Source organism: Callorhinus ursinus, unplaced genomic scaffold (assembly GCF_003265705.2).
Source record: "Callorhinus ursinus isolate GAN/ISIS: 27379988/994484 unplaced genomic scaffold, GSC_fseal_2.0 scaffold88, whole genome shotgun sequence".
Taxonomy (NCBI): domain Eukaryota; kingdom Metazoa; phylum Chordata; class Mammalia; order Carnivora; family Otariidae; genus Callorhinus; species Callorhinus ursinus.
This window is the reverse complement of record NW_027397150.1, coordinates 532,638-557,813: the sequence shown is the minus strand read 5'-3', so window position 1 is coordinate 557,813 and position 25,176 is coordinate 532,638. Positions and strand designations below refer to the sequence as shown.

The window sequence follows — 25,176 nt, the reverse complement described above, 5'->3', positions numbered from 1 at the left end:
AACCATAAGAAACTATTAACTCTAGGAAACAAACTGAGGGTGCTGGAGGAGAGTTGCATAGAGGGAATGGGGTTATTGGCTTTGGGGAAGTATTTTCCATGTAATACCCTCCTCACTCCTCTCTCTCTCTCTCTCCTCTCCCTCCTGTCTTCAGTCAGGGCTCCCTGCCCTCCACAGCACTCGTGATTCATTTCTCCCCCAAGTCATGTCTCTGCACATCCTACCCTCCATGATGTGGCCTCTTCTCTGCCTCTAGCTATGTAGTTTGTTCTGCCAGTCATCAGATCAATTTCTTGGGTGTGCAGAATGATTTGATATTTATCTAACTGTGTTTGAGGGTCCAGGCAAGCTTGGGGTCCTCCTATTACTCCACCATGTTAACTCCTGCCTCCTGACCATCTTGTTTCTTTTTCTGTTCTTTTCTTTAACTTTCTGGTGGTGAGAACACTTCAGATCTACCCTTCTGGCTAATTTCATGTATACAATTTCTCTGCCTTCTTGCATGCAGGTTTCATCCTCAGGCATGCTTCTCTGGTACTGAAAAAAATGGATTGTACTTATTTCAGGCTCTTTGCCCTACACTTTATCATCCAGGACAAGATAGAGCATCTCATTCCCCTGCCATCAACCCCAAGAATCAGGCAATAGGTCCATGCCTATAGGTGTCTGTAGTTAAATAACCGGAATGGTTACAGGCAAAACTGTGTTTCTTCTCAGGGGCTCAGTGTCATCAGCAAAGATCCAGAGGAGTGTGAAATCCCTTGGCCAGGTGACAAGATTTTAACAAGAAGAGCATCAAACCTCTCAACTACTACAAACTTGTCAGGAAGTAAAAAAAGAAGAAAAAGCTATAAATGTGGCATATATTCAACACGGATTTTTATTGAGGACATATTACATGCAGATGAGACATGTTTCCAAGGATACAAATATTAAAAAGACATGGACTTTGTTCTCAAGAATCCTAAGAATTAGAAGGGAGAAGGGTCATAACTGGGGGTAACAAGAGGTGGGAAGTGAGGCATAGATTTATGAAAGTTCAGGGAAAGGTGGTGGAAATTCTCAATAGGCAGAGACTACTTCTACTTGTGAATCAGGGAGGGCTCTCAGGAGGAAGTGACATTTGATGCCTGATGACCCATGCAGGTCCTGGGACTCATTCCATCAGAGATAAATTTGAGATTTAAGTTCTAGACCAAATCAGAACAACAAAAAACACTAAATTACACTTAGCTTATATTGACAACTGATCCTTAAGCAGAACTGAAAGAAAAAATTCACACAGAGAGTTGCAAGGACATCACCACTGAGATGGGTTTAGGTAAGTCCTGGAGCCTGGGATGCTGGGATCTCACTCCAAAGAATGACACTGCACTGCTGTCTCCAGTGTGTTTTCCTGGGAGGAACAGAGGAGGAGTCACTCTGTAGCAGGTGGAGGTGAGGACTACAGGGAGGAAGGTCACTGGGAGCAGGAGGGCTAAGGACAGACTGAAAGATGGGGAGACATGTAGGAAAGAGCAGGGAGGTGGCTCCAGAGACTCACCAGCGCTTCCAGAGCCACAACACCAGACCTGCCAGAAGCACCAGGGGCACTATCACTGCCAGGAGGACCAAGCCCATGGAGTGGGGCTGCTTTGTGGGTTTAGTGCACAGAGGGTGTCATTTCCCATCCAACCCAGATTGAACTGCACCTTCCTGGTCCTCCTTGCTCTGGTCGCCCTCTGCCTCACCAACTGCCCTTCCTCTTCTCTCTTCTCCCATCCCTTCTCAGAGATGGGGCCCTCACCCAACCCTCCACATCCTCCCACATTTGCAGGACCTTCACCCCCAGCTCTTCCATTTCTTGGATTGCTAAGTATTTTAGTCTTTGTGGTCTGGAGTCCCTAGAATCCCCAGTTTTTCATCTGATTCCCCTGCTCTGTTGGAAGACCACCCACCCCATTTTGCAAACAGGTCCAGCTCTTTCTCACCCCAGTAGAGGTCCATGTCCTGGCCTCCTAGACTGCTGTGTCTCACCCGGCACGACAGGCCACCTGCCCCATTGGCTTTCACATTCAAAGACATCTGAAGATACCATGTCCCATCAGCATGAGGCAGGAGATCACCTCACTGGGTGCCCTGTTGCTCCTGCTCACCCCTCATCCACATCACCCACACAGGCTTTGGGTAGAAGCCCGAACGTGGCACACCAGCAGCAGACGGCCGGGACCGGGACTGGGGCCAGTGGACAGCCAGGCCTCTGGCCTCACTGCAGAGACAGGACAGGAATTCATAGACTGAGAGGGTAGATCTTCACATCACTTTAGATAGAGACATCTTTCTACCTCTAGAAACCTGTCACCACCATCCCCTCTCCCTAATGTCTCCATCTTATCCTGAATTTAAAGGAAGCATTACAAATGTATAATTGCACAATAGAGACTTATGGAGGGAAGGAGCAAGACTGGCCTTGTCGCTGGCGATATGCTTTTCCTGCAACAAGAAGACCCAAGAAGAAACAGGGGAGGATGTCATTGATGTGCATGTGTAACATCTTATTAAACACGGGGTACTGACTGAATAGTTTGCAGATCTGCTGAGCCCTACTTTCTCCCTCTGGAGATGGCCGCCATGTCATGTTCTGGAAGTTCACAAGATCTGATCCTTGATAAGCAATCCTCAGATAGCATTCTAATGCCTTCCCAAAATTCAACTCACGGCCTTTGACTGTCTGTACGCGAAAGGGATCTGGGAAGAGAAATTGTGAGTTACAGAACAGGAGAAGTGAAAGAGATGAAACGAGATGAGTGGAAGCCATGATGGTGGAAGTAGAGGGAGAAGTTCAGGGGACTGGAGGGAATGAGTAGACTTTGGCTTGAGGGAAGGCTTAGACAAAGGGGAATTGGTGGTCGCTGGAGGCAGAGGAAGAGGTGAATGATTGAGGAAGGAATAAATGTTGGAGGAGAGACATGAGGGCTGTGGGCAGAGAATAGGGAAGGGCTCAGTGGGAGAGCTGAGGTAAAAAGAATCTAGGGTGAAGGGAGAGCACTGGGTACAGGGAACACATAGAGAGACATCGCTGCTGGAATTGAATGGGGAGAAAAGTACAGTTCAAGGAGGCAGTCACAGGGTGAGGGAGCAGAGGGTACCTGGTTGGAGGCAAGGAAAGGGGTGGTCATGGAGACGCTAGTAGGAAACAGGAGAGCACAGCCTGTGGTCACTGAGAGAAGTGGGAAGTAGCAAAAGATGTGAAACTTTTCAAGAATCAGAGTCTGGCTTCTACCCCTGCACAACTGGGTGCAATTCAGTTTTATGATGGGGAGACATGAGTTTTAGAAGCCTGTGGAGGCTCTTTCCTAGAGGAAGGAGGAACTCAAGGAGACATACATGCTTGCCACTTCCATCCCACCTGCCCTTAGGAACCTGAACTCACATTCAAGCTGCCATTGGCTGACATGGTTATGAAATATTGGAGGAAATCCAGTGGGGAATATACACAAGAACTTTTTCTGTTTCCTCAGCTCCTTTTTGCTGAAATTGCCCTTGGACCAAGGCTGCAGGTAAGTGAAAGCACCAGTTTTGCTGTGCCAGCCATGAGTCTGCAGCTCATCCAGCCAAACTGAGCCTTGATTTTGTGTCCAGGAATCGTTGTAAAAGGATGAGGTCAGGATCATTCGGATGGAGATCGGCAACTGGAAGTCTGTGGGAAAGAACAGATAGACTGGAAGAGGAGGGCATTGAGAAGTAGACAGAATGGAGAAGGAGGTGCCAGGGTTGGGAACCAAAATCTAGAGGACAGGGAAGTCTTAGTTGTCCCAGGAGACATGTGCTGCCCCAGAGCCCTGCGCTTTGTACCCAACCCTCAGAAAAGCACACAGCCCTGCAGTCGAGGACGCCAAGAGGGAACCAGGCTGACACTCTCCCTCCCCAGGTGTGTGCTGGGGAACCCACATCACCAGTGCAGACATAAATATACACATGAACACACATACCACAAGTGCACAGATGCATATGAGCACAAATATGCATACACAATCCTACAAACTTACGGAAATTTACACATTCTAACACAAGCGAACATACACATGCATATACACACAAGTATACAAAAACAGAGATACACATACACACATGCACATGTACAAACTCATACACATATTAAAACAGACACATACATACAGACAAGCACATGTACACACATGACATACACAGACTTGCACAAACACAGACACACACAGAGATGCACACAAGGCACCTGCACCACATACACACAAACTCATACATACTTACACACACATGCACACATGCAGACACATAAGCACATGTACACACATCACACAAAGATTGGCACACACACACACATATTCGCACTCACATGTGCACCCACAGGGCAGGGCCGGAGTTCTCACCTTCTTCACTGTCACCACCTGGGAGGAGAACCACCAGCAACACAAGTTGCAGGAACAGCATTGTACTTGCAGATGTTCTTTCTTTCTCTTACAAAGTCGGTCTTTGACGTCAGTTCTAGCAAACCTACCCCACACACAGCACCTCTCTTCTGACTTCCTTCTCCACACACCAGCCTTCCCTGAGTCTCTGCGACAATGCAAATGTGCTCCTCCCTCAACCCTGAACACCTACTCAGACTCTCACCTCCCCCCCTGGTCTGACTCTCCTTCTGGCTTCCAGCTTCTCACCGTCATCAGCTTCCATTCTGCTCCCCATCCTCTAATTCAGTTGCAACAGAACCAGTCCTGTGTGGCATGAAATAGTCACCCCACCTCTTGTGCTTTTCCTTCTCATCCAGACAGTAACCCATGAAAACACATGGCTCCCAGCACCCAGCTCTGGACCCTGCTGTCACGCTGTCCCTCCTGCCTTTGTGACACCCCCCATGTATTTCCTTCCTTATCTCACCCCCACCCCAGCTCATTCACATCTCTGACTGCTCACTGCTTGTGTTAAAAAACAAAATCAACCAGGTATATTTGAATATCTAATTGATTTTACTGAGTGATTCAAGAATGAGGCAGCATCCCATCTGACAAGGTAGAGGGGAGCTCCTAGAAGTGGTAAAAATGGGAGGTTTTTGTAGGAAAGAAACTGATAGCAAAAGAAAAAGTAAGTCATGTTTCAGGGAAGGTCACCTTCCTGAATTGGGAGAGCAGGGGGTTTTAATTTGCAGATGACCTCCCCTCCCTGGGGGATGGAGAGGGCCCATGTGACGGAATACCTCACTGGTGCTGACCAGAGAGTTCCTCACTACAGGTGAACATATTCTGGGGGAAGTGGAAACTGCAGTTAGGTTATGGGTTAAGCAAGGTTTAGGGACTTGATCTGGCCCTAGGCACCATTTTGGTCCCAAGGGTTCCTTTTTCACAGTTGCTCTATTTGCTTGTCCACATTCCCCCATGATTGCCTACATAACAGTATCAGGAACCACCGGCCCCCCATTATTCTTAGGCGACAACCAGTGGCCATCACAGACACCACAAGACATTGAAACGTCTGAAGAATACCCCCTCAGTCTGACTTGCATTAATATAATTTCACTTACCAGACAGTCACTTAGCACCTGCCTGGATCTAAGCACATCGTGTTACACTGATGAAAATACAGAGTTCACAGTGCAATCATTTTCTTCAAGGAGTTTATTCAAGGAGTCTACTTGGAAAAACACATAAACCAAAAATATACATTTTGGTGTGCTGAGTTAGTTTATCTTTGGTTATTTTTTTTAATTCCACTATAGTGAACATAGTGTTATATTGGTTTCTGGTGTACAATATAGTGATTGAACAATTCTACACATTGTCAGTGTTCATGAACATAATGCATTGCTAATCCCCCTCACCCATTTCCCCCATCCCCACCCACCTCCCCTCTGGGAACCAGCAATGTGTTCTCTGTAGATAAGAGTCTATTTTTCCCTTTGTCACTTTTTCCTTTGTTCCTTTGTTTTGTTTCATAAATTCCACATATGAATGAGAGCATATGGTATTTGTCTCTGTCTGACTGACTTATATCACTTACCATTATGCTCTCTAGCTCCATCCATGTTGTTGCAAATGGAGAGATCTGTTATTTTTATGTCTTAGTAATATTCCATTGTATGTACATACCACATCTTTTCTTTTTATTCATCTAACTGTGGACACTTGCATTGTTTCTATATGTTGGCTACTTAGTAAATGATGCTGCAGTAAACATTGGGATGCTAGTTTCTTTTCATTTTAGTGTTTTCACATTCTTTGGGTAAATACCCAATAATGCAAAAAATATCCAGTAGTAAAATCTGCTGGATCATACAGTAATTCTTTTTTTGATTTTTTGAAGATCCTCCATAGTCTTTTCCCCAGTGGCTGGACAATTTACATTCCTACCAGCAGTGTGTCTTTTTTCTTGACCTCTTCCTCAATATTTATTTCTTGTGGTTTTTTTTCTTCTTTTGTAAATTAACCAATGTGACAGGTGTGAGGTGATATCTCATTGTGGTTCTCTTGTTGTCATATATCATGTTGATTGATGTATGAATATTGAATCACACTTGCATCTCAGGAATAAATTCCACTTGATTGTGATGAATGATTTTTTTAATGCATTGTTGGATATGGTTTGCTAATATTTTGTTATGGATTTTTACATCTTTTCATCAGAATTACTGGCCTGAGTTCTCTTTTTATGTATTGTCTTTATTTGCTTTTAGTATCAGAGTATTTGTACCAGTATTTGCTGGCTTCATAGAATAAATCTAGAAGCACTCCTTCCACTTTTAATTTTAATAGTTTGAGAAGAATTGGTATTAACTCTTCTTTAAATGTTTGGTAAAATCCACCTTTGAAGCCTTCTGGTCCAGGACTTCTGATTTTGGGGAGTTTTTTCATTACTGATTCAATTTCATTGCTGGTAATCAGTCAGTTCAAATTTTCTATTTTTTCCCATTTCAGTTTTGGGAGGCTATATATTTCTGGGAATCTGTCCATTTCCTGTAGGTTGTCCAATTTCTTGGCATGTAATTTTTATAATATTCTCTTACAATCCTTTGTATTTCTATGATGTAAGTTGTTATTTCTCCTCTTTCATTTCTGGTTTTGTTTGAGTTCCCCCCTCCTTTTTCTTTTGAAGAGTGGCTAAATTTTTATCAATTTTGTTGATCTTTTCTAAGAACTTACTCCTGGTTTCATGATCCGTTTTTTGGGGTTTTTTTCTTGTTTCTATATCATTTATTTCCAGTCTAATTTTTATTATTTCCCTTCTCCTACTATTTTGGGTTTTATTTGTTCTTCTTTTCCTAGCTCCTTTAGTTTTATGGTTCAGCTGTTTATTTGAGATTGTTCTTGTTCTTGAGGTGTGCCTATATTGCTTTAAATGTACCTCTTAGAACAGCTTTTGCTGCATAGCAAAGATTTTGGACCATTGTGTTTCATTCTTGTTTGTGCCCATGGCTTTTTTTTTTTATTTCCTCTTTGATTTCATGGTTGACCCATTCAAGGTTTAGTAGCATATGATTTAACTTCCATGTATTTGTGCTCTTTCCAGATTTTGCTTGTGGTTTCTTTCTAGTTTCATAGTGTTGTGGTCATAAAAGATGCATGGTATGACATTGATCTTTTTGAAATCAATGAAACTTGTTTTGTGGACTAATATCAGATCTATTCTTGAGAATGATCCATGTGCTCTTGAAAAGCTTGTGTATTCAGGTGTTTTGGGATGGAATGTTCTGAATGTATCATTTAGATCTACCTAGTCCAATGTGTCATTCAAAAGCCACTGTTTCCTTTTTGATTTTCTGCTTGGATCCATCCACGTAAGTGGGGTGTTAAAGTTCCCTACTATTATTGCATTACTACTGATTATTTCCTTTATGTTTGTTATTAGCTGCTTTATGTATTTGGGTGCTCCCATGTTGGTTGCATAAATATTTACCTTTGTTATATCTTCCTGTTGGATTGTTCCCCTTATTATTATATAGTGTACTTCTTTTCCTCTTGTTACAGTCTTTCTGTTAATGTCTATCCTGTCCAATACAAGTATTGCTACCTTGGCTTTCATTTCACATCCATTTGCTTGGTAAATGATTTTCCATCCCTTCACTTTGAATCTGCATGAGTCTTTACGTCTGAAATGAGTCCCTTGTAGGCAACATATACATGTCTTGCTTTTATATCCATCCCTTCACCCTATGTCTTTTGATTGAAGCATTTAGTCCATTTACATTCAATGTAATTATTGTTTGGAATATACTTACTGTCTTTTTGTTACTTGTTTTATGGTTGTTTTTGTAGTTCTCTATTCCCCCATGGTTAATTGGCTTTCTTTAGTGACATACTTGTGTTCTTTTCTCTTGATTTTTGCATATGTATTACTAATTTTTGAATTGTTGTTATCATTCACTTTGTATATAAGAGCTTCTGTCTATAATAGTTAAGGTCACTAAGTCTGAAATCAATCTTACTCCTCCCCACCCCCAAGTTTTTGAAATATTGTGTCATACTTTGCATCCTTCTTTTTTATGAGTCCCTTGACTGATTTTTATGGATATCCTTGTTTTTATTGCCTTTCTGCTTCCTTTCTTTTGGTCTTCCCTTTCCTTTCTTTCCCACTCAGACTTCCCTCTAACATATCTTGTAGCGTTGGGTTAGTGTTCAGTAATTCTTTTCACATTAGTTTGTCTGGGAAACTATTATCTCTCCTTCTATTCTGAATGATAGCCTTGCTGGGTAGAGTATTCTTTGCTAGGGACATTTTCCTTTTAGTACTTTGAATTTATCATGCCATATTTCTTCTGGTCTACAAAATTTCTGCTGAAAAATCAGCTGATAGCTTTATGGGTTTCCTTTTCATATAACTTTCTTCTTTTCTTTTGCTGGTTTTAAAATTCTCCTTCATCACTACTACTTTTTGCCATTTTAATTAATATGTATTATGCTGTGGACCTCCTTGCATTGATTTTGTTGGGGGCTCATTGTGCCTCTTGATTTTTGATTTCTGTTTCCTTCACCTGTTTGGGGAAGTTTTCAGCTATTATTTCTTCAAATAAAATTTTTTGCACCCTTTTCTCTCTTCTCTTTCTGAGATGTATAATGCAAATATTTTTATGCTTGATGGTGTTGCTGAGTTCCCTAAGTCTAATTCCCTTTTGCATATTTTTCCCTCTCTCTCCTCTTCAACTCGATTGCTTCCTATACCCTGTCCTCCAGGTCACTGATCTGTTCCTCTATTCTCTTATGCATTCCATCTAGTGTATTTTTAATTTCAGTTATTTAGTTCTTCATCACTGATTGTTTATCTTTTCTATCTCATTGTTGAGGATCTCACTGAAATCCTCTACTCTTTTCTCAAGTCTAGAGAGTAACTTTATGACATTTACTTCAAATTGTCTATCAGGCATATTACTTATCTCCTTTTTGCTTAGCTCTCAGACTGTGTCCTGTTCTTTCATTTGGAACATATTCTTCTGTGTCCTCATTTTGTTTAAGTCTCTGTTCTCTTTCTATGTTAGGAAAGTTAGCTACATCTCCTGCACTTGAAAGTTGTGGCCTGATGAAGAAGTTCTGTAATGTCCTGCCGTGCAGAGTCCTCTGTTCACCAGAGCTTGACACCTCAGGGGTATCTCCTATGTGTGTTGCATGTCTGCTGTGGAAGCTGATCCATTTTTCCTTCAGTCCAGCAATCTGCAATGGCTGTCCCTGCTTGTGTGGTTTGGGTTTGGTCCCTGTCTTCTTAGTGGGCCATTCAGCAGCCTCCTTGTCCTTTTTATGTCATAATAAGTGTTTCCCAGAGATGACTAGCACTGATCTGCAGGGCCCATTCCCTGTGTTGTCCCCTGAGAAGCTTTCATTAATGGAAGGGCCCTGCATCAGAACAGATGTCCACCCCAGCCCACTTCTAGAGCCTCAGTCAGAATGTTCTGTGGAGTTATCTTTCCCTCTCCCCGGGGCAAGATTTGTTGTATAGTAGAGTGGCCTCTGTCAGGAATGCTTGGGCATGATCAGATTCATGACACCACTTTGGATGGGCTCCTGCCAAGATCCTATTGAAGTGGGCAGAACCTCAGAAGAGCCTGGAGGGGGGTGGCATGGTGTTAGCAAAGTTTCCACAGCTTGGCTGTTGTAGTGGCCTGCACCCATTGAGATGCAGACAGTCTGAATTGGAGGGGGCAGATCCACAGAACTGTCATGAGGCAGGCTATACATTGTTAACAAGGTTTGCACAGGTATGCTGTGGGAGGGGAACTGGAGCATAAGGTCTGACTGGAGGGAGTATGCCTGCAAGGGAACATGGGTGTGTGGCATGTTGATACCAAAGGAGTTGGTGAGTGTTGGCTCTCCATGGGTTTCCACAATTGTCTATGTGCTTACACTCAGGGAAGATGGAGGGAAATCGCACATGACAGCTCCTTTATTCCTGGAGGAGTCTAACCCCAACAATCTCTGTCCTTATAGGGCATGCTCTGAGAGAAGAAAATTACACTCCCTCCGATATGCCCTAGGCATACTTTAAACTTTGGGTTCTATGCTGTAACTCTTTGGTTCTGTTTTATTATGGTGTTTCTTTAAGCATATGGGGACTCAGTTTCCTCCTGAACCTGCTAGCTCTCCCAGAGCTGAGCCTGCTGATTTTTTTATGTTCCAGGTTTTAAGCCCTATGGATGGTAAGAACTCCAAAAATCATGATTTGCAAAACCAAATATTATGGGAATTCATCTTTCCGAAGTGTGCTCCCTGATGTGAATTTGTTTCTATCCCTTCTCTGTGGCTGCTGTGTCCCTTCCACCTGTGGACATCATGTGCATCCCTTTAGCTCCCTACCCCAATTCCACCCATTCTGCCTGTTCAATGCAGCCTCTTCTCTACATTTAGTTGTGGAGAGTTAGTTCTGCCAGTCTTTGTGTCATTTTCTGAGTTATTTACACTGATGTGGGTGTTATCTAGTTCAAAGAGGTGATCTTAGGGCCCTCCTACGGCACCATCTTCCCTAAAACTTGGTGTACTGAGTTTTATTATAATGTACAGGCTGTACCTAATAACATAAATTACTTGAAATAATATTTTCTAAGAGGGACCTTTATCTGATGTTTGCCCACTCAGAATCATGACTTCTTTGGTTGCATTCAGGTGTTAGATATACATCCCTCTTAAAATGGATACCCAACATCCAAATGAGGGCCTGGAAAGTGGTAAGTGCTCAATGATTATTTTTCAATGATTGAATAATTTGGTTCAGGCATCCAATTATTCTTAAAAATTATGGACATCTATGTCCATTTATGTCCATAAAGCTTCAGAAAACACTAGTCATAACCAGTTTTGATGAAATAGAATCTTACACTGTTTTCTATACAATACAAGCATCTGCTAATAATCATGAAGTTCACACAGAGGGTCCTACTGCAAATCCCCCATTGCCTGTAATAAAAAAAAAACAGTGGAAATTTGTAGCAAGTCGAGTTAATAGAGTGTTCTGGAATCATGTATCCAGAACAGTATTCTTACTGTTCCTGCTGGAATGTTCCATGCTTGTCTTACAGAGTTGGCCTCTGTGGACCTTCTACTGACCTTCTACTTCCATGGTGTTCATAACTGTTAAAGGCTCTTAAATATTTGTTTGTGCTAGTTGAAAATAGAGCTACCATACGATCCAGCAATTGCACTACTGGGTATTTACCACAAAGATACAAATGTAGGGATCCAAAAGGGTACGTACATCCCAATGTTTATAGCAGCAATGTCCACAATAGCCAAACTGTGGAAAGAGTCAAGATGTCCATTGACAGATAAATGGATAAAGAAGAGGTGGTATATATACACAATGGAATATTATGCAGCCATCAAAAGAAATGAGATCTTGCCATTTGCAATGACGTGGATGGAACTGGAGGGTGTTATGCTGAGTGAAATAAATCAATCATAGAAAGACATGTATCATAGGACCTCACTGATATGAGGAATTCTTAATCTCAGGAAACAAACTGAGTGTTGCTGGAGTGGTGGGGGATGGGAGGGAGGGGGTGTCTGGGTGATAGACATTGGGCAGGGTATGTGCTATGGTGAGCACTGTGAATTGTGCAAGACTGTTGAATCACAGACCTGTACTTCTGAAACAAATAATGCAATATATGTTAAGGAAAAAAAAGAAGAAGAAGATAGCAGGAGGGGAAGAATGAAGGGGAGTAAGTCGGAGGGGGAGATGAACCATGAGAGACGATGGACTCTGAAAAACAAACTGAGGGTTCCAGAGGGGAGGGGATGGGGGGATGGGTTAGCCTGGTGATGGGTATTAAAGAGGGCACATTCTGCGTGGAGTACTGGGTGTTATGCACAAACAAGGAATCATAGAACACTACATCAAAAGCTAATGATGTAATGTATGGTGATTAACATAACAATAAAAAATTTTGAAAAAATTTGTGCTTTATATCATCTGCATAAATGTGTTTGGGCTATTTGTCTTGTTATTTCTTGGTTGATCAGTAAACAGAAATATTCTCAGTCTAATGAGAGGAAAGAAATAATTTTTTAGAAAGTCAAGATTGGAACATAAAAAGCAGAGGATCTACTCCCCTACTTAGATTATGAAAAACTGGATAATCAAAATCACTTTTTTTGAATGCATCAGAAAGCTGAAGCTAAAATCTAGAGAAGGACAAACTCCTCCCAGGAAACAGGGTATGTGTAGAGGCCACTTGTAGGCAACCAACCTGAGCAATGGAAATCTGAATAAGGTAGAAGGGCCCAGAGTGCACCCCTACCCCCTGGGTGAATAAAAACAGGCCCATTAGGTGACCCACCTCAAAATATCCATAAGCCCTAGCTGACCAAAGGGTTATTTATACCCAGACACAGGTACCAAAAAATGAAAATTCCATATGTTTCTTATACTTACTCACCTCCCCTCTCAACTACAGCCCCCCATTACTGCATCTTCCCAGACAGTCACTCTTTTGCTGTCCTGCCCAGAGCTCCCTGACATTGTATTCAATAAAGTTCTGTCTTCTTTGTTCAGTCTTTGGTGAATTCTTCCAGTACCTGTGTCACTGGCCTCCACCAGGTTGGTCATTGGCCTCCCAGATTTGGTGGCACTACTGTGGAGATTTGACTGGCCCTGGGACCTGCCCAGATTCTCCTGTAATTTCTTGGGACTTTCCATCAGTAGACAAATTCTAGTACTCCTTGGAGAATTGATGACCTCTGGCCAAGTTTACTCCTTGGAAAAGATATGAAGCCCCAGGAGGAACAAGCCAGACCTCCCTTGCCCAAAGAGTGAGGGATTTTTTGGTTCCCACCAAGAATAGCCATTGCTACTTGCCATGAAACTCTTCTTGGGGGGACTCCATAGTAGAGTCAGTCACTCCTTATACAGTCAGGTCCTTTATGAGGTCAGTGGAATGTCCTGACTGAAATCACAATCAGGAGTTGGGGCTCCATTCCCTGTGGCATGATGGCCCTTTGAAAATCGGCTGATGGTCTTCCCAACTATGGCACAAGCTCCCTCTATTCCTTCAGGCTCACCCTTGGGCTGCATTTTTAAAAACTGAATCAAATTTGACCCCTAAGTCCTATGGAAACAACATCTCATCTTTTTATGTAATGTTTCCTGGGCTCAGTACAAACTCCCAGCTCAAGACAAAAGGCCACTCCATGGAACTCTTTCTTATAATACTATATTCCAGCTTAAACCTTATGCCAGAAATACCCTCAAGTGATTGGAGGTCTCAAATATGGAAGCCTTCATGGCATTATCCCAAACTCTGGCCTCCACAAAAACTGTAGAATGTGTCTTGCTCAATTTCATGGCCCATCTGAGGCTGTGCACACTCTAGAAGACCCCTATAATTCCACCCCATCATCCTACCACTTCTTCTGAACACCCAGAGGCTCCTCTGGATCCTCCTTACACCCTAGGGCGCACCTGCTATTGCTGCCACCATGCCACCATGCTACCGAGGCCCCTTCTCCCCATCTTATACCTAGTCTGGCACTATGAGCCTAAGGACCCGACTTCTGTTTCTCCACAAAATGTCATGCTTCTCCATGAGGTAGCGAAAGGGAATGCCAGGACCATTAGGGTCCCTATTCCCTTTCCAATGTCTGATCTGTCTCAGATAGAAAGAAAACTTGGCTCCTTTAGCCAAAATCCTTCCCACTTCACTAAGGAATTCAAAAGCCTCATAATTGTTTTTGATCTCACCTGGCAGGACTTTTACATCATCTTTATCATGTGCTGCACGAATGAGGAAAAAAACCTGTATCTGGTTTTTGGCTCAAAACTGGGCTGATGAGTCCCACACCCATACCCATGACTGTGCTCTGGAGTAGGTATAGGTGGTCCCAAAAGCCAATCCTAGATGGCATTATCAGGCAGGAAACCCTATTGGAATTATTTGGGATTACAGGATACACTGCCTAATTGAGAGTATGCAGAAAGCAGTCTCAAAAACTGATTTATGCACACCCTGAAGAAATAACCCAAGGCCCAAATGAAAATCCTGTCTAATTTCATTCTTCTTCAGCTTGGACCTGAGAAAGTACACCACCCTAGATCCTGAGGGCCAGGAGGGTACGACAATATAACAATGCACCTTATCAGCCAGGCCTCCCCTGATATCAGACAAAAGTTTCAGAAGCTCCATCAGAGACCTCAGAACCCTGTCCCCACATTTTTGCATACGGCTCAAGGTCTTTAATAATTGAGAGGTAGCCCTGAGTGCTAAAAGGGAACAGAGAGACAAAGGGCAGGCCCAGTATATGGCTACAGCTATTGCCAGCTTCTTGCCCTTCTCTGGATCTACCCAGGGGCAACAGCCATTAAAGGTACAAAGCCACTAAGCCTTGCTGTGTCCCAGGAGTACCCAAGCCTGTGTATGTTGTTGCCAATCAGGGTTTCTGGCCCAGGAGTGTCTAATGCCCCCTCTGTCAGGGCTTTGTTTGTCATGAAAACAACCAGGGCATTGAAAATGGGACTGCCCCTCCTTCCCATGTGCAAGAGGGTCATCCCAGTCCCAAAGCCCCAGCCCAGGCTGTACCAGGTAATCGCTGGCCTCAGACCGAGGACACTCCAGGCAACATGCTGCTACCCTTAGCTCTGTACCTTGATTATGAGGAGCCCAAAGGAACAAGGGAGGATGATCTCCTTTCCTTTTGACTGACAGGGCCCAAAGGCTGTGCAGGCTCACATATTCTCCATCACTACAGCAGAGCCTTGGGTAATGTTGGATGAGGCATGAGACACAATGGAATTTCTACTATATACGGGAGTTACTTATTCCTCTGTTATCAAATACTCAGTGTTACCTTTCAGTCCTAGACCTTCCTAACCCACATAGATGGGTACCCAAAGAGTGGACATTTCACTTCCCCTTTAATTTCTTGGGGGGAGAGGGTAACAATACCTTTACCCACTCCTTTCCTGTTTTACCTGATTGCCCAACTCAATTTCTCTAAAGGAACATAATGAGAAATGTACAAACTTTGTCTTTTTGAGATTGACTGCCCCCTGCTGGCGTTTTTGTTCTCTGAGCCCTCTACAAAGTACAGCTGTGGGCCAATTGGAGATCTACACCTGTTCTCAAAGGAGTTTTGGGGGATGCACACACAGAGGCCTAGGGGCCCACGAATCTGGTCCATTGCCAGTCTCCACTCTCTCACATTCAATCACTTTATGATATTATATTTTTTAAAAAACTCCCTAAATACTTTCCTCCTCAAATTGTCAGGAGTTTTCCTTCCCAATTCCAAGACTTCATTCTCAACATTTTCCTTCAGGGTGACCTCTCAGAATTTACCTGATTAGAAATCATAACACACCTGGAACTGCCTCCACCTTGATGTCCTGCTCTCACATTACAATCATCACCTCTTTGGGGATTATCCTTGTCATTCTCATCCTAACCTTCATTGGCTATCTCCCTCCAGGACTTTGCAACATAAGGATGGTTTTCCTGGGAAGAAACCTGGTCATGGCTCTCCTGGATTCTTTCCTTCTTAGGGACCCTGGCCTCAATACTCATACTCTTAGTTATTGGTCCCCCTCTATTTAGTCTCTTTGTTAAAATTGCTCTCCTAGAATCCAACAGTTCCATATAAGAATGATATAGTTCAATAAGTTTTCCAGCCCATACCATCAGGGAATCCCCTCCTCCTAATCCCATGGACCTGACCACCAAGGAATGTCATTCAAATAGCCTATCAGCATATTAGTATAATACCATGCTCTGGTCTACACTGCACAGAAGCCCTGACAGACTGAGAAGTTTGGTAGGGAACTCTCTACACCCTTCATTCAGCAGGAAAAAGCATCTGAAGATGAGATCTCCACCCAAATGGCAAAGATTTGTCACTGTCAATGTGTTAGGGGAATGTAGAGGCTACTTGTAGTCAACCAACTTGAGCAAAGAAACCTGAGTCAGGAGGAAGGGCCCACAGTGACCCCCTGCCCCCAGCTGAATACAAACAGGTCCATTAGACAACTCACCTCAAAATATCCTTAGGCCCCAGCTGACCAGTGGGTTACTTACACCCGGACACAGGTACCAAAAAAAAAAATTCCTTAAGTTCCCATACCTGCTCATCTTCCCCCTTAACTACAGCCCCCACCACTGCCTCCTGGCAGACAGTCTTAGACCTCCTGTCCTGCCTGCTGCTCCCTTGCAGTGAATTCAATAAACTTCTAAGTCCTTTGCTCTGTTTTTGGTTAATTCTTTCACCACCTGAGCCACAGTCCTCCACCTGATCAGGTCACTTCACAGTATGCAAACTCTTGCTTACCTGGGACAGATACCAGATGCTCTACAGTCAGAAAGAAGAATTCAGGTAAAATTGTTAAGGAATGACTGAAGCCTAGAATGGGTACCTGGAGCCCCTGAGAGTCACAGACTCAGGAAATTCATTGTATTTCTAGGCTTTTTTCCATCAACCTCATCAGGGGCTCCTAACAGACTGGAGTGTAGGATACAGACCAGAGAACTTCTCTCTCCTAGTGCAAGCCTGAGGCCGGAGAGCAGCTGCTGCCTGAGAAGGTCAGGAAGGCCACCATCTCCCACACAGAAAGAAGCCTTCATGAGGTGTGGGTAGGGCAAGGACCCCCACTGCCTCAGGGCACAGGTGAAGCCACACTGCAGCTGGGGGGAAGGGCCAGTGGAGGAAGGAGAATAATACAACCTCCTGTCCTAGACTAAGAGGTTGCATCTGCCAAGGGAAAGATGGGAACCCTTAGAAGGCCCAATCCCAAAACTGAAAAACAAAGAACATGGATGAGGATGACACTGGACCAGAACAGAGCTAGTGCTCCACGCTCTGTCCCAAGCAGGTTAGCCAGCAGCTCTGCTGATGGAGGGGCAAAAGTCTGAAGATACTTTCCCCTGAGGGTATTCCTCTTAGAAAAAGAAAATCACAGGCCCAAAATGGTGTCACGTAGACCCAGTTCCCACACTGGGGTTTCACACTGGAGCTTCATACCCAATCTAAGTACAGTTTCAACCTCCCCCAGAAATTTGGCCTTAACGAGTCAAGCAGGCACTTTTTCTTTCCAGCAGCACAGGTGAGTCTGTCACCTGGGTCCTCTCTATCCCCTACAGGCAGATGATGTCATGTGTGTGATAAAACCCTTTGCTTTCTGCCCCCTCCCCCCAAAAAAACAGGCCTGACTCCTGGAACAATGCTCTTTTGCTACTAACTCCCTGGCCCCAACTCCCTCTACAAACCTTTCCATTTTGTACAACTCCTCTGAGAGCTCCCCTGTGTGTCAGATGGGGAGTCTCCTGATTCATGGATCATCTGATAAAGCCAATTAGATATTCATATATATGTGGTTGAATTTTTTTATTGAAGAGTTCTGAAGTTTGATTCTGGGTGATTTAATGTAGACATGAAAAAAGGAACAGCTTGGAGGAAGAGATTATTCCTGCTGTCTTAAAGATCTGGACACAGAGCTGCTTCTCATACCTGTTGAAACCACGCTCATAGACTATGTTTACCACACAAATAGGAAAAGCTGAATAAGTGAAGAATGAATGAATGAACGAACATATTGTGTCAGGAAGAAGTCCATGGAAAATTTCTTGCATTTTCAATATTTAACTGTCATTGCCATAACACTTCCTGGTTTATTACATGCTGAAGCTGCTTGAATTTCCATCTCTAGGAAAACCCTGGAGCATAAATATTTGCCAGTCACTTAGCCAGCAGAGGACCCAGCACCTCAATTCCTGACCAGTGTTGTTAGAAATCCATGAAAATAGCCAGGACAGCGGTTGCTCCAGATGTCAGGGTTAACAGGCAAGACAGGGTAAGAGTGTCACAAGATAAGGACACATGAAGAATAAAGCAAATAGGCAAGAAAAGGAATAAAGATTATTTTCAAGAATTGAGGGAAAACAAAAGGGAAATGAGGAAGAATGTTGCAAAAAGAGAGACATTAGCCTGGTGTTCCCCTGGGGCCACGTCCACAACCATCAAAGGGGAGCTTCAAGGCCAGAAATCCACCTTGTGCTGAAACCACATAAAGAATATATTAGCTGATGGAACTGGGGAGCCCAGGGTTACTGGGGATCCAGTCCCTTCTGTGGGTCTGTGTGTCTGCCTTCACTTTTCTGATGCTTTGGTTTTGTTATTGCTGCTGTTTTTGGCATCACTGGAGTATGATGATAAAGGAACTTTGGACCTATAGATAGTGTGCAGCTTTCCAGCCTCCCAGAGACGAAGGTTGGGAGACACCACAGGACATGTGGACCCTCGAGGGCTCTAACAGGTGCAGCAGAGCCTGTAACGTGACATGAATGAAGGTCTTCCTGAGGAAAGTCTTCCAACAACTTCTCAGAGAGGAGAGCCTGAAGAACCACGGGAGCCTGGTGCACATGGGGCATGCAGGGAGCTGCACCTGAATACAAATGTCCTTACCTGCAGTGCCTCCAGTGAGGGTGTGGAGAATTTTGGAAGGAAAATGCAGAATTGGTCAAGAAAACTTCTACTGAAGCAAATCATGAAAATTAATCTCTTATGTAGCATTCATCACATGTTTGAATGCTTAATTGCTAGGTAAGAAACTGTTTAAAAAAAAATCATGAGGAGAAGGAAAGATGGCGGAGGAGTAGGGGACCCTATTTCAACAAGTCCCTGGAATTGAGCTGGGTGTCTACCAGACCACTCTAAGCACCCACGAAACCAGCCTGAGATGTAAGAAGATCTGGATCTCTACAAGCAGAATATCGCAGGTGGTTGGTTTTGAGGTATGAAGCAGGGAGCCCTGATTCCGTGAGCAGATATCGGAGGATAAACGGCAGCGGGAGGGTGCCTGGCCGTGGGGATCCTACCACGCCGGTGAGCAACAGCCTCGTGCACTGGGGATGGGGCACAGACTTGCAGACCGTAGCACCAGGGAAAGGACTTTAGGGCAGCCCCCGGGGTGGAAACCCAGAGCAGCGGGGTCCCGCCCGCGAACTGGGAGCTGCTGGCAGTTTTAGAAGCACAAAGGGCAGAGATGTGCCCCGACCTGGAGGCAGGACTGGGGGCGCTGCGGAGGGGCGCACACCCAGGACGCTGCAGTTTATAGTAGCACAGACAGAAGCGGAGACAGTGTGGCCTAGAGAGCTCACTGAAGAACAGACTCCAATCTCTGCTCTGAGGCAGAGGGTTGGAAATGGACTCTTCTGCTCTGACTCCTGGAAGAGATGCGGAAAGCCACCAGGGCAAGCTGCCAGAGGACAAAAGCCCCAAAAACTGATTCCCGCTGAGCCCATCCCCTGCCACAGGGGGGCAGGGCAACTCTGCCCAAACAAGTTTGCCTGAATAACAGTGTGGCAGGCCCCTCCCCCAGAACACAGGCTGGGAAAAGCAGAGGCCAGCAACCCTAAGGTCCCAAGAAAACAGGTGCATCTTGCTTGGGTTCTGGTCACTAATTTGGACTCTATACATTCCCTCAAACAACCATCAATAGAATGACTAGGAGGAGGAACCCCCAAAATAAGAAAGACTCAGAGATTATGACTTATTGCTGCAGATTTACAAATGGATGCAGATATAACCAAGATGTTGGAGATGGAATTCAGGCTAGCAATTGTGAAGAAAATGGCTAGAATGGAGAAATCAATTAATGGCAACACAGAGTCTCTAAGGGCAGAAATGAAAGCCGAATTGGCAGAACTTTAAAATGCTATCAATGAGATCCATTCCAATCTAGATATTCTAACAGCTAGGGTAAGTGAGGCAGAAGAACAAATAAGTGACCTGGAAGACAATATAAAAGATAAAAAAGGAAAAGAGGAGGCCAGGGAAAAACAACTCAGAATCCATGAAAATAGAATCAGAAAATAAGTGACACCATGAGCATTCCAATGTCAGAATTATTGGAATCATGGAGGGAGTGGAGAGAGAGAGAGAGAGGACTAGAAGATGTATTTGAGAAAATCGTAGCTGAAAACTTCCACAATCTGGGGAATGAAACAAACATTCGTGTTCTAGAAGCAGAGAAGACCCCCCCCAAGATCAAGGAAAACAGGCCAACACACTGGCATGTAATAGTAAAACTTGCAAATCTTAGAACCAAGGAAACCAACTTAAGGGCAGTTAGGGGGAAGAGATTCCTTACATACAGAGGGAGGAACATCAGAATAATCTCAGACCTATCCACAGAGACCTGGCAAGCCAGAAAGGCCTGGCAAGACATATTCAGGGTACTAAACGAGAAGAACATGCACCCAAGAATACTTTATCCGGCAAGGCTGTCATTTAGAATGGATGGAGAGATGCAGAGCTTCCAAGACTGGCAGAAACTAAAAGAATATGTGACCACTAAGTCGGCCCTGCAAGAAATATTTAAGGGGGGTTCTATAAAAGGAGAAAGACCCCAAGGGTGATAGAGAACAGAAATTTACAGGGACAATCTATAAAAACAACGTCTTCACAGGCAACATGATGACAATTAATTCATATCTTTCAATAATCACTCTCAATGAGAATGGCCTAAATGCTCCCATAAAACGGCACAGGGTTGCAGATTGGATAAAAAGACAGGACCCATCCATATGCTGTCTACAAGAGACTCATTTTGAACCTAAAGATACATCCAGACTGAAAGTGAAGGGATGGAGATCCATCTTCCATGCCAGTGGACCTCAAAAGAAAGCTGGGGTAACAGTTCTTATATCAGACAAATTAGATTTTAAGCTAAAGTCTGTAATTAGCGACACAGAAGGACACTATTCATCCTTTAAGGGTCTATCCAACAAGAAGATCAAACAATTGTAAATATCTATGCCCCCAACAAGGGAGCAGCCATCTACATAAGCCAACTGTTAACCAAAATAAAGAGTCATATTGATAACAATACGTTAATGTAGGAGACCTCAATACTCCCTCTCAGCAATGGACAGATCATCTAAGCAGAAAATCAACAAAGAAATAAGAGCTTTGAATGACACACTGGACCAGATGGACCTCATAGATATATACAGAACATTCCACTCTAAAACAACAGAATACTCATTTTTCTCAAGCACACATGTAACTTTCTCCAGAATAGACCACATACTGGGTCACAAATCAGGTCTCAACCAATACCAAAAGATTGAGATTATTCCCTGCATATTCTCAGACCACAATGCTTTAAAACTGGAACTCAATCACAAGAAAAAATTTGGCAAAAATTGAAACACTTGGAAGCTAAAGACCACTCTGCTCAAGAATGTTTGGGTCAACCAGGAAATCAAAGAAGAACTTAAACAATTCATGGAAATCAACGAGAATGAAAACACATCGGTCCAAAACCTCTGGGATACTGCAAAGGCGGTCCTAAGGGGGAAATACATACCATCCCAGCCTCACTCAAAAAAATAGAAGAATCCCAAATTCACCAACTAACTCTACACCTTGAAGAACTAGAGAAAAAGCAACAAAGCCTAAGCCATGCATTAGAAGAGAAATAATTAAAATTAGAGCAGAAATCAATGACTTAGAAAACAGAAACACAGTAGATCAGATCAACGAAATTAGAAGTTGTTTCTTTGAAAGAATTAATAAGATCAATAAACCATTGGCCAGACTTATCCAAAAGAAAAGAGAAAGGACCCAAATTAATAAAATTATGAATGAAAGGGGAGAGATCATGACTAACACCAAGGAAATAGAAACAATTATTAGAAATTATTATCAACAACTATATTCCAATAAACTGAATAATCTGGATGAAATGGAGGCCTTCCTGGAAACCTATAAGCTGCCAAGACTGAAACAGGAAGAAATTGACAACCTGAATAGTCCAATAACCAGAAACGAGATTGAAGCAGTGATCAAAAACCTCCCAAAAAACAAGAGCCAGGGCCTGATGGATTCCCTGGAGAATTCTACCAAACATTCAAAGAAGAAATAATACCTATTCTACTGAAGCTGTTTCAAAAAGTAGAAACAGAAGGAAAACTTCCAAACTCATCCTATGAGGCCAGCATTACCTTAACCCCAAACCAGGCAAAGATCCCATCAAAAAGGAGAATTTCAGACTGATATCCCTGATGAATATGGATAACAAAATCTTACCTAATAGGATCCAACAATACATTAAAAGGATCATCCACCACGACCAAGTGGGATTTATCCCCAGATGCAAGGGTGGTTCAACATTCACAAATCAATCAATGTGATAGAACACATTAATAAGAGGAGGGAGAAGAACCATATGGTCCTCTCAATTGATGCAGAAAAAGCATTTGACAAAATACAACATCCTTTCCTGATTAAAACTCTTCAGAGTATAGGGATAGAGGGAACATTCCTCAAGTTCATAAAATCCATCTATAAAAATCCCACAGCAAATATCATCCTCAATGGGGAAAAGCTGAGAGCCTTTCCCTTAAGATGAGGAACACGTCAAGGATGCCCACTCTTGCCACTATCATTCAACATAGTACTAGAAGTCCTAGCAACAGCAATCAGACAACAAAAAGAAATAAAAGGTATTCAAATTGGCAAAGAAGAAGTCAAACTCTCTCTTTTCGCAGACGACATGATACTTTATGTGGAAAACCCAAAAGACTCCATCCCCAAATTACTAGAACTCATACAGCAATTCAGTAATGTGGCAGGATACAAAATCAATGCACAGAAATCCGTTGCTTTCTTATACACTAACAACACAACTGTACAAAGAGAAATTAGAGAAACGATTTCATTTATAATAGCACCAAAAACCATAAGATACCTCGGAATAAACCTAACCAAAGAGGTAAAGGATCTATACTCTAGGAACTACAGAACACTCGTGAAAGAAATTGAAGAAGACACAAAAAGATGGAAAATATTCCATGCTCATGGATCAGAAGAATAAACATTGTTAAAATGTTTATGCTGCCCTGAGTAATTTATACCTTCAATGCCATCCCGATCAAAATTCCAATGACATTTTTCAAAGTGCTGGAACAAACAATCCTAAAATTTGTATGGAATCAGAAAAGATTCCGAATCACCAAGGAAATGTTGAAAAAGAAAAACAAAGCTGGGGGCATCACGTTACTGGATTTCAAGCTATATTAAAAAGCTGTGATCACCAAGACAGCATGGTACTGGCACAAAAACAGACATATAGACCAATGGAACAGAATAGAGAACCCAGATATGGACCCTCAATTCTATGGTCAAATAATCTTTGACAAAGCAGGAAAAAACATGCAATGGAAAATAGACAGTCTCTTCAATAAACAGTGCTGGGAAAATTGGACAGCCACATGCAGAAGAATGAAACTCGACCATTCTCTAACACCATACACAAAGATAAACTCAAATTGGTGAAAGACCTCAATGTGAGACAGGAATCCATCAAAATCCTAGAGGAGAACATAGGCAGTAACCTCTTTGACATCGGCCACAGCAACTTCTTTCAAGATACATCTCCAAAAGCTAGTGAAACAAAAGCAAAAATGAACTTTTGGGACTTCATCAAGATAAAAAGTTTCTGCGTAGCAAAGGAAACAATCAACAAAACAAAGAGGCAACCCACAGAATGGGAGAAGACATTTGCACATGACACTACAGATAAAGGGCTGGTATCCAAGATGTATAAAGAATTTCTCAAACTCAACACCCAAAAAACAAATAATCAAGTCAAAAAGTGGGCAGAAGATATGAAAAGACACTTCTCTGAAGAAGACATACAAATGGCTAACAGACACATGAAAAAATATTCATCATCATTAGCCATCAGGGAAATTCAAATCAAAACCACATTGAGATACCACCTTACACCAGTTAGAATGGCAAAAACGGACAAGGCAAGAAACAACAAATGTTGGAGAGGTTGTGGAGAAAGGGGAACCCTCTTACACTGTTGGTAGGAATGCAAGTTGGTCCAGCCACTTTGGAAAACAGTGTGGATGTTCCTCAAAAAATTAAAAATAGAGCTACCCTATGACCCAGCAATTGCACTCCTGGGTACTTACCCCAAAGACACAGATGTAGTGAAAAGAAGGGCCATATGCACCCCAATGTTCAGAGCAGCAATGTCCACAATAGCCAAACTGTGGAAGGAGCCGAGATGCCCTTCAACAGATGAATGGATCAAGAAGATGTGGTCCATATATACAATGGAATATTACTCAGCCATCAGAAATGATGAATACCCAAATTTTACATCAACATGGATGGGACTAGAGGAGATTATGCTCAGTGAAATAAGTCAAGCAGAGAAAGTCAGTTAACATATGGTTTCACTTATTTGTGGAACATAAGGAATAGCTTGGAGGACATTAGGAGAAGGAAGGGAAAAATGAGGAGGGGGAATTAGAGGGAGAGATGAACCATGAGAGACTATGGACTCTGAGAAACAATCTGAGGGTTTTAGAGGGGAGGGGGGGGGGGATGGGTTAGCCCGGTGATGGGTATTAAGGAGGGCATGTACTGCAGGGAGCACTGGGTGTTATACGCAAACAATGGATCGTGGATCACTACATAAAAAACAAGTGATGTATTGTATGGTGACTAACATAACATAATAAAATTTAAAAAGAGAAGAAAGAAAGAAAGAGAGAGAGAGAGAGAGAGAAAGAAAGAAAGAATGAAAGAAAGAAAGAAAGAAAAGAAAGAGAGAGAGAGAGAGAGAGAGAGAAAGAAAGAAAGAACAAAAGAAAGAACGAAAGAAAGAAAGAAAAGAAAGAAAGAAAGAGAGAGAGAGAAAGAAAGAAAGAAAAGAAAGAAAGAGAGAGAGAGAGAGAGAAAG

At 42.9% G+C, this 25,176-nt stretch overlaps 1 protein-coding gene across 1 annotated transcript in view; it reads right to left on the bottom strand.

Moving 5' to 3' along the window:
• Positions 1–862: 862 nt before the first annotated feature.
• LOC112814854 (T-cell surface glycoprotein CD1a-like) overlaps positions 863–25,176 on the bottom strand; it is a 46,923-nt gene continuing 22,609 nt past the window's right edge. The window contains exons 5-7 of the transcript XR_012376863.1: positions 4,355–4,406; positions 3,413–3,679; positions 863–1,396 (exon numbers count right to left, since the gene is read on the bottom strand). The gene's annotated coding sequence lies outside the window, so the exon portion shown is untranslated. The remainder of the gene's footprint in view (positions 1,397–3,412; positions 3,680–4,354; positions 4,407–25,176) is intronic.